Below are 12,968 nucleotides of genomic sequence, written 5' to 3' on the forward strand. Positions count from 1 at the left end.
GTCTGTACCACTGAGTCTGTACCGCCACCGCGCTGAGTCTGTACCACTGAGTCTGTACCGCCACCGCGCTGAGTCTGTACCACTGAGTCTGTACCGCCACCGCGCTGAGTCTGTACCACTGAGTCTGTACCGCCACCGCGCTGAGTCTGTACCACTGAGTCTGTACCGCCACCGCGCTGAGTCTGTACCACTGAGTCTGTACCGCCACCGCGCTGAGTCTGTACCCCCACCGCGCTGAGTCTGTACCACTGAGTCTGTACCACTGAGTCTGTACCGCCACCGCGCTGAGTCTGTACCACTGAGTCTGTACCGCCACCGCGCTGAGTCTGTACCACTGAGTCTGTACCCCCACCGCGCTGAGTCTGTACCACTGAGTCTGTACCCCCACCGCGCTGAGTCTGTACCACTGAGTCTGTACCCCCACCGCGCTGAGTCTGTACCACTGAGTCTGTACCGCCACCGCGCTGAGTCTGTACCACTGAGTCTGTACCGCCACCGCGCTGAGTCTGTACCACTGAGTCTGTACCGCCACCGCGCTGAGCCTGTACCCCCACCGCGCTGAGTCTGTACCACTGAGTCTGTACCACTGAGTCTGTACCGCCACCGCGCTGAGTCTGTACCACTGAGTCTGTACTGCCACCGCGCTGAGTCTGTACCACTGAGTCTGTACTGCCACCGCGCCGAGTCTGTACCACTGAGTCTGTACTGCCACCGCGCCGAGTCTGTACCACTGAGTCTGTACCACCACCGCGCCGAGTCTGTACCACTGAGTCTGTACCACTGAGTCTGTACCGCCACCGCGCCGAGTCTGTACCACTGAGTCTGTACCACTGAGTCTGTACCGCCACCGCGCTGAGTCTGTACCACTGAGTCTGTACTGCCACCGCGCTGAGTCTGTACCACTGAGTCTGTACCCCCACTGCGCTGAGTCTGTACCACTGAGTCTGTACCGCCACCGCGCTGAGTCTGTACTGCCACCGCGCTGAGTCTGTACCACTGAGTCTGTACCCCCACCGCGCTGAGTCTGTACCACTGAGTCTGTACTGCCACCGCGCCGAGTCTGTACCACTGAGTCTGTACCACTGAGTCTGTACCCACCGCGCCGAGTCTGTACCACTGAGTCTGTACCACTGAGTCTGTACCGCCACCGCGCTGAGTCTGTACCACTGAGTCTGTACCGCCACCGCGCTGAGTCTGTACCACTGAGTCTGTACCGCCACCGCGCTGAGTCTGTACCACTGAGTCTGTACCGCCACCGCGCTGAGTCGTACTGTCTACTGCCACCGCGCTGAGTCTGTACCACTGAGTCTGTACCGCCACCGCGCTGAGTCTGTACCACTGAGTCTGTACCGCCACCGCGATTGCCTGGATCTGTACCTGATGAGTACTGTTAGCCTAGATTGACACACTGATTGGCTGTAGCTATCGGCTGTTGTTTGCCTGATTGCTACTGAATGAGTAACGTTGGCCTTTTTGCCAGGTGCTCTGCTACTGCAGGAAGAGGCGGGCGGCTCTCCAGCTGCCGTACTGCAGAGCGCGCCGAGATGATGAAGGCGCAGAGACCTGGGCTGATGGCGAGCAGGAAGAGCACGCGCAGGCGGTGACGGGGGGGGGCGGGGCTGTGAAGGAAACCCCCGATGCAGGAAACGCACATCTGCATTTCAGCGCGTTCCCGCATCTCTACCTTCGCTCTTCAGTGAAGGGACGAGTCCGGAGGTCCTTTAAGCGGGACAGCGGGGGCCTGACGGCGGGGGCCTGATGGCGGGGGCCTCTCTGGTACGCGTGAAAGAATGAACATATGAACCACTGCTGTTTATCCTCATTTCAAAAATGCAAAAAGAGAAAAGTTGGGTCCTTATTGCAGCATGTAGTTTAAGGTTAATTCAGAGAGCCACCACCAGGGGGTGCTGACAGCATGCTGATTCCTGTGAGGAGGCTTGAGTGTCTGTCTGGAGAGACGATCTCCATCCAGCCCGTTTTCTCCGCTGAGCTGTAAGAGGGACTAATTAAGCGCTGCTGCTTGGCAGTGGGCTGGCCATGTCCTCGTGTGAACCCCGAACTGCTTCGCGAATCACCCAGCTGCGGCGGGGGGGTCGAGGCCAGCGCCGTCCTGCCACGGGGGGCTTCAGATCTGCCCATCTTCCGTTTCGATCGGGTCCGCAGATATTTCAGCCTTATCGTTAAAAACACTTTGCCTCTACATACTACATACGCATTGAGATCTTTTATGTCTGACCTCTTATTCACCCTGAAGATCTTGGGTAAGGGTTTGCAGTGGCTGCTGATGACGTGTTTTGGGGTGTTGGCACGGGTTTCCTGTACAGCCGGCGTGGGAACATTGCTTGGCAGCCGAGCGTAACGTTTATGTCTGCAGCCCGAGCGTTACTGTGCCTTTATTCATTTACTCCAGCGTTTGATTAACGCTTGTTTGTAGCTGCAGAGCTGCTCTCGCTCGTTTGAGGGAATGCGTGCGTTTGCATGCGACAGCGCATGCGGTGGTTTGCGCGCGTGTGGAAGCGGGGGGGGGGGGGGGGGTATGCAGAATGGCGTTTGGGCACGCCGGCCCGTGCGAGGTCTCGCTGGAGACCGCGGGGATCGGGCAGCTGTCAGAAAGTCTCTTTCAGAGGAACAGGAAGGACTTCTGCTTCCAGAAAGTTCCTGGAGTCGATGGATGGAGATGTTATGTTTTGAGAACTAGTTTCACCCCCCACCCTCTCCCCCCCCGTCCGGTTTGGGAAGTCCAAAAGGCATTCTTACCCTTGCTTTGGGGACCAATCAGAGGTGTCCTTTACTGCAGGTTAGGCCCCTTGCATGGTGTGGCTTTATGTTTATTTTTTGCTGTTTTAATGGCGGCCATATTGTGATCTTTTGGGGCTGCACTGACTGGTAAAGAATGTTTTGCTGTTACTGAATTTTTGAGATGGAAATGTTTTGAAAAAATAGTTAATTTATGTATAATTGTTCCCTTTTTTTAATTTAAATAAATTAATAAATTAAAGGGACAGCTGGTGACCCACGATGTTAATAGTTGCTTATTACTGCTTTATGCTGTAGTAACTGCATGTCTATTAAGTACTTATGCATGTTTTATGAAGGTGCTGTGAAGTTACCCTACATAATTACAATAATGCCTCACCATGGAAAAGTGAAAGTAATATTTGGGAATCGGGGGAAATGAGATGATGCCCTGCGTCTGGTGGATCTCCTGTGAGTAGGTGAGTGTGTGGTGTTTTGGTGTGTTGTGTTGGTGGTGTGTGTGTGTGTTCTGTGTGTCTGTGGTGGTGTGAGTTGAGTGTGTGTGTCTGAGTGTGAGTGTGGTGTGTGTGAGTGTGAGTGTGAGTGTGGTGTGGTGTGGTGTGGTGGCCTGAGTGTTTGGCATGATGTTAGTGTATGGTGGTGGGTGTGTGTGTTTTGAGTGTGTGGTGTGTGTGGTTGTGTGTGTGTGTGTGTGTGTGTGTGGCAGCTGAACTCAGTGCCCCGTCCTTCAGGTGTCCTGACCTTCTCAGGTATGCAGACATGGAACCCCGGGGGTGTCTGCTGCCCACCCCCGCCCCCCCCCCCCCACGCCGGCCAGAGAGATGTGGGGCCAAACGCGTCCCACAGCAGGGGATTGTGGGGCCTTAAGTTACGCGCACACACAAATTTGCTCATCACCACAGAGAAAGCCCCCCCCCAGCGCCCAGTGACTGGCTGTGGGGTTTTGGTCAGGACTGAATCATATGAATTATGGAATTTTGGAAAGAGTTCTGGGTGCTTATTGTCGAGCCAGTCTACAGATACTAGAACAGGGCAGAGCTCACTCTCACACATGTATCTTGAAACAATTTAAACTTGTTTGCGGTAAATGCACACACACTCTCACACACACACACACACACACGCTCTCACACTCACACACTCTCACACACAAACGCTCTCTCACACACACACACACACACACTCTCACAGACACACGCTTGCGTGCTGGGGGTTGAGAAGCGAGCTGGGTCGACCCTTATGAGCTACAGCGCGCTGGAATGTGTTCTTCTGTTTTCTGTCTGAGATCATGTCTCTGCACACGGTCTGGGAAAACAACCCACATACTACACCACACACAGCCCAGTGCCCCAATACTACACCACACACAGCCCAGAGCCCCAATACTACACCATGCACAGCCCAGAGCCCACATACTACACCACACACAGCCCAGAGCCCACATACTACACCACACACAGCCCAGAGCCCACATACTACACCACACACAGCCCAGAGCCCACATACTACACCACACACAGCCCAGAGCCCCAAAACTACACCACACACAGCCCACAACTGCCCAAATACTGCACCACACACAGCCCAGAGCTGCCCAAATACTGCACCACACACAGCCCAGAGCCCACATACTACACCACACACAGCCCAGAGCCCACATACTACACCACGCACAGCCCAGTGCCCCAATACTACACCACACACAGCCTAGAGCCCACATACTACACCACACACAGCCCAGAGCCCCAAAACTACACCACACAGCCCACAACTGCCCAAATACTGCACCACACACAGCCCAGAGCTGCCCAAATACTGCACCATACACAGCCCAGAGCTGCCCAAATACTGCACCACATATTGCCCAGAGCTGTTCTGCTCTCAGGCTTCTGTTTTATAAACATGGCCTTCATCATTCTGGTGTTTTTTTCCACTCCGCACAGAGCAACACAAACCCCCAACCAGGCTGCTGTCCACAGAATCCAGAGCCAAACTCATAATCGTCATTATTATTATTGTTGTTATTATTATTATTATTATTTGTAGTAGTAGTAGGAATAGAAGTAGTAGTTGTAGAAGTAGAATTATTATGCCATGGCGTAATTTATGATAGGTTGTTTTATATTTGTGTCGTGCTGTACTGTAGTTAGCTGTGATTGGTCTGGGCCTCCTCTAAAGAGATTTGAACATCAGTGATATTCACTTGGGTAAATGTTGGATAAATAAAAAAAATACATAAACAGATGTGATTCATCAGTAAGACGGCTATAAACTGAAATCAGACTTGTGAAGGACGCATGTGGAGCACTGCAACATCACTGTGTCCACCGAGACCCAATTTAACTGGGATATTTACAGACAAACCATGAAACCAAACTAGAACAAAGGTGGGTCCCTGAAGTCTTTGAGAGTGATGTAATGTTCTTTCAAATCGTTGCGCAGGCAAACCGGACTCAACAGGCCTCCCCTCCCCAAATATAACCGGCCTTTTTTAAAAACAGAAAGGGGCCGTGTAATGCATTAGTGGGCAAGGACGCGCTTTGACAATGGCAGAATGTTTGACCCCGTTCGGAATGTTGGGCTCTGGACATTCTATCGCTCTCCAGCATTCCGAAAGGAACGTGGCGGGGGGGGCGATACCTTTGCTTCCTTTTACCGGCGGAAATCCGCTTCCTGTTGTTTTTTGTAAGAAGGAAACGGGGGCGCCCCCGAGCCTGGCCTCCTGACTGCTGCCGACCGGTCGCCCGACGCAGACTGTGCAACCAAGCACCTCACCATTCATTTGATGTGCGTCACATGATCGAATCCCTCGCTGGTGTGGTCATTCAGAACCAAATTTAATGCTTTACTTGTTTTGACATGGTCAGATTCAAACTTCTTATAAAACATTAATGCGGTGTTATCCTCCTTATCCTACGGCATTACGAATAATGAATATTTAACTTTTTAAATCTATTAGAGTGTAGGATAGAACTCATGAAGATGGTTTACTCAGGATGTTGGATGCTAGTGTGCCTATGTGTGTGTGTGTGTATACATCTCTGCAGCTCCTGACACTGGACCCTGCTAAACAGCAAACGTCTTGCTTCAGCAGTGCCTGGAAAAAAACTGAGTAAAACTGATTTTTCATTTTTAAAATATAATTAATCATCGTCACACACAGATGACCCTGAATGGAAAAAACAGAGGAACACAAACATTTTAATTTTCTGCCTGACAAAGTCTGGACCTCCGATCTCTCGAGCATATGGAGAGGGAAGCTGCAGTCTGTGTATTCAATTTGCACCAAAATTCCTGCAATCTGATTGGTTGTGGAGTTATAGAGCAGCGGTTGAGTTGTGTTGTTGCTTCCAGCTGAAGCCACACCTGAACAAGACCATGACTCCTCAGCACAGGTAACCGTACTGGCAAATCACATCTCCACAATTTGGGCCGGCTTACATCACACCAGAGTACCCGTCCCATACAGCGACACACCTCTGGTCACTTTTACTGTGAGCCTGGGGGGGGCCAAGGTGGACTCGCCGGATCCCCTCTGCGTGGAGTTCGCATGTTCGCGTGTTCTCCCCGTGTTCTCCCCGTGTTCTCCCCGTGTTTGTGTGTTCTCCCCGTGTTCTCCCCGTGTTCCTGTGTTCTCCCCGTGTTCTCCCCGTGTTTGTGTGTTCTCCCCGTGTTCTCCCCGTGTTCCTGTGTTCTCCCCGTGTTTGCGTGTTTTCCCCATGTTCGTGTGTTTTCCCAATGTTCGCGTGTTCTCCTCGTGTTCATGTGATTTCCCCATGCTCGCTTGGGTTTCCTCCTACTGTGAAAAAATACACGCGACTCAATGCAACTATCCTGGTTAAATAAATAAAACTGTGCTGTTTCTGCTTCTCTCACATAAATCAGGTAACACGTGACACCAGGTAGCTGTGCTATATTGGTGGCAGAGTAATTTTATCTGTTTATTTGTTTTCCCGTTTTGTTCAGTTTGATGTGTTTTTGTCTGGGTGACTGCTTTTAGCAAAGCAGAGATAAAAGGAAATGGCTTCAGGTTCTCTGCCCTCTCAAACTCTGAATATTATCTCTGTCAGACTTTATTTAGCACAGTAAAAATAACTATTCTGCCGGGAAAGCCTTTCAGACACTGTAATTAATTCATTAAAAACAAATTAGCCTCCAGTTAAGAAATCAGCATATTAGCAGGACACAAATCCGGGAATGATTCTCTCTGGCTCGACTAGCACACCTGAAGCACACGGCTGCACTTCCCAAGCACGTTTTTTTAAAACCAGCGCTCACGAATAATTCAGGAGGGTTCAAAAAAAGGTTAAGAGTGTCATCCTTTAATTAAAATTGAGGTCAGCTGTGTGGTATTTTTATGTCAGTTATTCCCAGTTCATCACCGAGAGGTAAAAATGTAGCTTTAATCCTTAGCAGGGTGGTGCTTCAGCAGTGTCCTGCAGCCACCACAGGCGGAGATTTAGAGAGCGGTGCCTCACAGACTTTCACCTTATAAATGTGCTGCCGTACGGTAATGAGAAACGGCATTATGCAGGAAGGCCTTCAGTGGGCCATAAATTAAAAGCAGGTTTTTGGGATAGATTTCAAAGTACATGAGACACTGTACTATATTGTAACAGTTTTTTTCTGTTACCCAGGACAGGCATTCTCAGGCTTTCTGCAGCCTGGGACCGCTATCAAATTCACTGTCCACTGTTAATTTGACTTTAAAAGTAATGAGAAGAATTAAAAAACCTATTCTAAATCTAACAAAATTAACTTGTGCTACTCAACAAACAGGCTGCAGACATGCGATTGACCAGCAGGGGGTCCTAGAGAGCGATGAGGATGCCTTAAAAATATGAATCACCAAACAGTCTTGTGATTGGCTGAGAGGACTTTTAAACTTACCAAGAGTGTGTGTAACAGCACCAGTAATTAATAATTAATAAGCAGGAATCCAACCCAATGACGAGCAACATATAGGGTCTGCTCTTCATCTTCCATTCAGGGCTTAGCCTGCATGTAGTTCATCATCCTGACCTGCAGAGGGGGCTGACTATTTATGAATTTGGCTATCTGTTTTTTCATGGAATAAATACATTTTGTATTAATTACGTGGGAAATGGCACATTAGTGGCCCGTACGTAAATGATGACAGAAGACACATTTGCACAAACATGACTAGAACTTAACAGCAGAAGCTTTCGTTTCCGATGATTTCCAGTGTTGGTGAAAAATAAGTAAATAAAGACAGGAGTATTTTCGGTTTTGTCCGATGCCAGATTTGGCTGTTATCCGCGTGGAAAAAACATGAAGCACAAGCAGGCGCTTCCCTTTGCTGGTTCTCTTTGTGTCATCCGTGATGCTGAGGCCTAATCGGCCACTCCCCCTGACCTTCTCCCTGAGCTATTTAATGTTTTTTTTTTGTTTGATTGTTTTTTTTTTTTTTAGATAAAGGAGAAGAAAGTAAACAGGTGGACCGCTTCTTCTTATAAACTCAGTTTACAAGACAACAGCTGCGCTAAATCTGAAATTCTTCCTCTTCACTGTCAGGGCCCAGGTCTGACAGAACCTCTCCTGCAGCTCTTCAGCTGAATTAGCCCTTCAGACCAGAGCAGGAATATCTGCTGTTTTTACCAAGAAAAAGCGATAAGTTTATGGGGCTCTGATCAGAATTGTGTGTAAGTGTGTTATGTGCTGAGAGACGCAGAGCGTTCAGCTGGACCGGGGTAAGAGGGAACTGTCCTTACTTGGCTTTCTCACTTTTCACTGAGCACATTTCTCAGTCATTTCTCATTTTTCGGATGGCTGAGTTGAGTCCCTCAGGCAGAAGACAGAGCGCCCCTGGTCTGTAATGATCCTGATGATTCGGGACACGATTGATGGGCCTGGCTCATCTGATGGGACGTGCGGCTGAAGATATCAATGTAGAAAATTTGGAAAAATGGTCACACAAGGCCTTTTAAAAAATGCAGGGTCCAGGGCAAGGACAGAACACTCCAGAACAAACCTGATGACTTCCCTCCTGAGGACCAGTTCAGCATCTCTAATGCACATTCTAATGCACATAATAACAATAGCAGCAGCATCATCATCATCATCGTAATTTCCATCATCATCATTATCCCCACAATCTTCATCATCATATTCATCATCATTATCATCATCATCATCATCATTGTAATCTTCATCATCATCATCATCATCATCATCATCACCCGCAGCAGCAGCAGCAGCATTAGCATATTCACCAGCTACTTTAATCCATCAATGCCCACATTTTCCCCAGAGATTTCTTAAATCCAGTCCTAATGCAGAAAGGACTGAACCAAAAGCACTGTGCCCCCCCCCCACTCCACCCCTCCCCCCTCACCCCCCCCACCCCCAACCTGACAGAGTGGCCGTACGTTATGCACATTTCCCTTAAACCAAATATTTAATCAGATCAGGCGACGGTTACTCCTGTTTTAGGCAGAATAACAGCCTGGGAATGGGCCCTGTTCTCTGCACAGGGAGAACCTGTCAGACTGGATTTGGGGGATGATGTCATTCTCTATCATCAGAGCCTGTTACTGCTACCAGCGCTGTCCCCAGTGTTAATCAAGCCCCCCCCAATGCTGTCCGCAGTGTTAATCAAGCCCCCCCCCCGCCCCCAGCACTGTCCCCAGTGCTATACTACCCCCCATCCCCCAAACCCCCTGCCCACCATCAGCAAACAGGTGACTTCCCTCACCCCCTCCAGCCACCAAAACTATGCGAACCCTCGAAATCTGAAACCAGGCAGGGACACCCCTCTCCCTCCTGTGCCCTCCCCCCCCCCAACCCAAACAAATGCCTCCACCCCCTCCCGCCATTGTTTTTGCCGCCATCAGTGTCCAGCGCCGTACCAGGGGGTAGGAGGGGGGTTGGGGGGGGCAATGGGATGACATCACCGAGTGAGTCACTAGCCAGCGGGGTTAAACGGTGTCACACTCAGGCAGGGGATTATGGGGAGAGACCCCACGCGGCGGCTCAGCCACTTGGGCCCCTTTGTACCGCGTTAGCCGTGACTAATCGGTGACTCTGAGGTAATTCCTCCAACAATGGAACTGAAACCGTCATGAAAAGTGACTAATTTACAGACACAACTTACAAAACCAGAAGTTCACACAGAAGTCAAAGTGAAATAAAACACAACAACTCTAATTCATGGTGTTATTCTTAAACCAGTGCTTCCACCCGACAATGATAAATATTTATGTGTGGTGCGATATGCATAGATTTGTATGGCACCTTTCACAGACTCAAAGCCCTTTACAGTGAAGGGGAAGCAGCTCATCTCTGTCACAGCAATGCGTAACTCCTGCCATGTAGAGGAAGCCCATCTCACACACAGGCCTTAAATCAGCACAACGGCAACGTGCTGTGTCCATAACTCTGAGCAATAAATATCAGAAACCTGCATTTTTCAGGTTTTAATATATATATATATCTCAAGCAACATTTTTTCATCCATATCCACCAAATTGAGTGAAATAAAGAGAAAAACCAGGCTGCTTTCCCCAGTACCAGCACTTAGTCATGTGTAACATATTATAGATCTAAAGTCTGTGATTGGTCAACTTGTCAGTGCAATACCTGCAACATTCTGCACCAACAATTCCATGCATGCTGCTTTTCATTGTTGTTCGTAATTGAGCAATTAAAACAGCTGATTAGTTAACCCACTGCGCCTGGTTTCCTGGTTTCTGATTTTGTGAGCTGAAAACATTTCTGATTGTCTTGAGACCATGTTGTCATTCTTTGATGTTCTGAAAGGAACCACTTGTGTATTTTTCCAGGTGAGTCCTGAAGCCCCGACTGAGAGTTTTCACCGTTCGTGTTTTCACAATCCTGGTGTCACTTCTTATTTTAAGTGAAATGCGGCTGCTGAAGAAGGACTCCGTGAGCGCGTCGGGCGCCTTCAGACTCGAGACGACGGGGAGCAGAAGATGGCGGCTGCCGTTCCCCTCCCTGGGCGCGAGCCAGGCTCCAGATTTCCGGGAGCTGAGCTCGGGTCGAGCGTGTCAGGCGCGTTCAGGGCGCGTTCAGAGCGTGCGCGTTCAGAGCGTGTTCAGGGCGCGTTCAGGGCGCGTTCAGAGCGTGTTCAGGGCGCGTTCAGGGCGCGTTCAGAGCGCGTTCAGGGCGCGTTCAGAGCGTGTTCAGGGCGTTCAGGGCTCAGAGCGGTTCAGGGCGCGTTCAGGGCGCGTTCAGAGCGCGTTCAGAGGCGTTCAGGCGCGTTCAGAGCGCGTTCAGGCGCGTTCAGAGCGTGTTCAGGGGCAGGCGGTTCAGAGCTAGAGCGTTCAGAGCGCGTTCAGGGCGCGTCAGGCGTTCAGAGCGCGTTCAGGGGTGAGCGCAGCGTTCAGGCACGTTCAGGCGTGTTCAGGGCGCGTTCAGAGCGTTCAGAGCGTGTTCAGAACGCGTTCAGGCGTGTTCAGGCGGTTCAGGCGGCGTTCAGGGTGTTCAGAGCGCGTTCAGAGCGTGTTCAGGGGCGTTCAGAGCGTGTTCAGAGCGTGTTCAGGGCGCGTTCAGGGCGTGTTCAGGGGGCGTTCAGGGCGTGTTCAGGCCGGCGTTCAGAGTGCGTTCAGAGCGTGTTCAGGCCGCGTTCAGAGCGTGTTCAGGCCGCCGTTCAGGGTGCGTTCAGAGTGTGTTCAGGCAGGCGTTCAGAGCGTGTTCAGGTCGCGTTCAGAACGCGTTCAGGGTGCGTTCAGAGCGTGTTCAGGCAGGCGTTCAGAGCGTGTTCAGGTCGCGTTCAGAACGTGTTCAGGGTGCGTTCAGAGCGTGTTCAGGGCGCGTTCAGGGCGCGGCGTGAGCGTGACTCAGCGGGCGAGCACCCGGCCCTCGTTATTTCTGCTTCGCCACGTGAGCAGATTCCTTCAAAAACACAAACAGGTTGCAAATCTGCGCCTGCCGGCTGCACATATGCTGTTTGTCTGCGAGCGCAGCTTAACCAGTTTTTTTTTTTATTTCACTTGTGTGTTGTGTACAAATAAGCAAATGAGTTCTGAAATATGCAGAAAAACTAGCAGACCCTGCATCCCTCTGATATGGGAACTTGTGCTTTACTGGTCTGCCATTTGCAGCTGACCTAGATCAGAGGTGTCAGACTCCAGTCCTGTTTTTGGTGTGTTTCAGAACTCGGTCTGAGTCATTCGAGTCACTGATTGGCTAAATAGTCCACACACCTTGCTTGCACACGCTTTGTTTACAGGCATTAAATCAGATGCTGACGGAAAGTAGCCCATTAAAGCCTGCAGACACTGTGAGGTCTGAGCCCAGGATAGCCTGCAGACACTGTGAGGTCTGAGCTAAGCCCAGTGTAGGCTAGCCTAGCCTGCAGACACTGTGAGGTCTGAGCCCAGGATAGCCTGCAGACACTTGTGGAGTATGACTGTGCGAGCCCAGGATAGCCTGCAGACACTGTGAGGTCCGAGCCCAGGATAGCCTGCAGACACTGTGAGGTCCGAGCCCAGGATAGCCTGCAGACACTGTGGGGTCCGAGCCCAGGATAGCCTGCAGACACTGTGAGGTCTGAGCCCATGAAAGCCTGCAGACACTGTGAGGTCCTGCAGACACTGTGAGGCCCGCAGGGCTGTAGTTTGCCCCCACCCCCCGCACGGCTGCCTCTTGCGGTCGGGCGCTGCACTGCGGCGGAACCGTGCTGGGGCTGAGGTAGGACAGAACCTGTCTACAGTTCGTTTACATTTTGTCAGTATCATGTGTCTGTGCGTGTATGTGTGTGTGTGTGTATGTAATTTTTCTTGGCCGGACTGTGGAGTAAATATTGATACTGTTCATTTGGGTGAGTGCAGGGCCCAGTATTTTCTTCCTAATTTCAGTGTGTTAAAGATGTGATGGAGGAGATCACAGGAACATGGTCACTGTGGACCTCCTCCGCTCTGCTGACCCCCTGACCCCCTGACCCCCTGACCCCCTGACCCCTCTTCTCAAGCTGAAGAATCACAAACCTGTAACACGATGAGTACAATCATGCATTTGTACAAATCAGCGAAACTTATATATACACGTATATTCCACATTTTTAAAAAATGTATTTTTAGCTGAATGAGCTGACATCAGATGAAAAAACGGAGGACAGGATGCTGACAGTGTCTTCACGTGATGGCTGTCAAAACCTGCTGCCCTCGCAGCGCTGCCACCCCCCCCCCCAGGACATTCAGAGGTGCAGTGGAAACCATGACAACTCACAA

This window comes from Anguilla rostrata, chromosome 6 (genome assembly GCF_018555375.3).
Source record: "Anguilla rostrata isolate EN2019 chromosome 6, ASM1855537v3, whole genome shotgun sequence".
In the NCBI taxonomy this organism is placed as follows: domain Eukaryota; kingdom Metazoa; phylum Chordata; class Actinopteri; order Anguilliformes; family Anguillidae; genus Anguilla; species Anguilla rostrata.